Source organism: Rattus norvegicus, chromosome 15 (assembly GCF_021556685.1).
Source record: "Rattus norvegicus strain SHRSP/BbbUtx chromosome 15, alternate assembly SHRSP_T2T, whole genome shotgun sequence".
Classification (NCBI taxonomy): domain Eukaryota; kingdom Metazoa; phylum Chordata; class Mammalia; order Rodentia; family Muridae; genus Rattus; species Rattus norvegicus.
In genome coordinates this window covers 31129147-31130940 of record NC_141548.1, presented here as the reverse complement: position 1 = coordinate 31130940, position 1794 = coordinate 31129147, and the positions used below count along the sequence as shown (strand labels likewise).

The 1794-nt window shown below is 48.9% G+C and overlaps 1 gene segment (V, D, J or C); it reads right to left on the bottom strand.

Moving 5' to 3' along the window:
* Positions 1-1794, bottom strand: part of Trdcl (T cell receptor delta constant like) — a 68624-nt gene that overhangs the window by 40084 nt on the left and 26746 nt on the right.

The following is a 1794-nucleotide window of genomic DNA, read 5'->3' as shown; positions in this document are numbered from 1 at the left end:
CCTGGCTTTTCCTTTACTGCATTGTTACCCTAGCAATGTGCTCGGTAGTGTGCTTGTGGATAGAGCCGTCTGAAATGAGGGAACCTCAATCAAGAAAAAAAGCCTCTCTAAGATTCAGCTGCTAGCATTTTCTTAATTAGTGATTGATGGGGGAGGACCCAGACCATTGTAGTGGTGCTATCCTTGGCTGGTGGTCCTGGGTTCTATAAGAAAGCGGGTGAGCAAGCCATTAAGCCACACCCCTCAATGGCCTTTGTACCAGCTCCTGCCTCCAGGTTCCTGCCCTGCTTGAGTTCCTGTCCTGACCTCCTTCGATAATGAACTGTGCTGTGGAAGTCTAAGCCAAATAAACCCTCCCCTCCCCAACTTGCTTTTGGGTCATGTTTCATGGCAGCGATAGAAACCCTAACTAAGACAAAAAACTTGCTTTTATTTTGAAAAAAGACAGAAATGGGAGATTCTTTGTCTCTAAATGAAAGTGAGGGAAAGGCTGCCTGGCAGGCTCTGGTCATTGATCCGTTTATTCCTCAGCAGAGGGAGTGAGAGGAGGCCCTGCGGTGAGGGGCAGGGGTTACCCAGGTTGAGATGAGAGAGAGGAGCCCAGCCTTTCTTCTTTCACCCCTTTGTGCTCAGTGTGATACTAGGTAGTGCGGAGGAATTGGGTGGGGATCAGGGTTTTGAGGTTCTTTAGAAAGAGTCAGAAACCACAGACCGAGCTTTAGACAAGCACTCTGACTTCATTGAGGGCTTTGCAGAGTGGAAGAAGCTTCTTACTCTTCTGGTCTTGAAGGAACTAGTTGAGGGGTTCAGTCTGGCTGTATGGAGAATGGTTTTCCAGCTGACTAGCAAGGGGTTCCTTAGCAGGGATGTGGGTTGGAAGCATGGGTCGGGGATGGTGACAGAGTGCTTTCTTGTGGCTCTCAGGTGGCAGGATTTGGTGGAGGAAACTCTGAGCCAGAGGTTGGTCATTTTGGCTATTCGCTGATATGTGAGCACAGGATGGTCACCGAAGTCTTCATTTTCTACTTTCTACAAGCTTAGTGAGGTAGGCTGGGCTAAGTGGTGATTAAGCTTCCTTTACTCCTAACACTCTGTGTGGCGAGAGCAGAGGATGCTGCACTTGAAGGCTTTTGGTTGACTCTTCCTGCCCACAAGGGCCTTGACCCCAGGCTACCTCTTTGATTTCAGTGACACTCTGGCTGTATTGTGTCTTTACCTATAATGTGCTGCAAGAAGCCTCATTTACCTTTTTTTTTGGAAGACTCGGGCAGTTAACCCTTTACCAACTACTCAAGGTTAAACCCCAGATGTGACTTAAGTATAGCTGAAATCTTTCTACAGCAGGGGGGACACCTTTGATATGACAGTGCTGTGACCACATGCCCAGGCTGTGTGTCCTTGACTTCTCCTGTGGATGCTGACTTGCCTGTGAATCATGCCTTGACAGATGACAGGCAGAAATGGGAACAAATTCTGGGGTTTTCTCTGGGCCTGTGGTTTCAGAAGCTCTGGCACCTTAGGCTGGGAGCGTAAAGGCATCGTGGCTCTCTCAGAGTTGCCCGTTCCCCTGGTTCCTCTGTGCCTGGCTTCCTTGAGAGGAGGAAAATCTAAGAACCTTCCTGGGGTCAGCATGTTTGATTTCAGCCTCTCTGTTTATTGAAGCAGTTTGGGGAGGACGTTGACCTGCAAATGCAGAAAAGGAGGAGACTGTGTCCCAGGGAGACTAGAGTCATCTTGAGACTAGGGACGGAAGTATGTCATATTCTCTGCTTCCTTTCCTTCTGTGGTGGACAG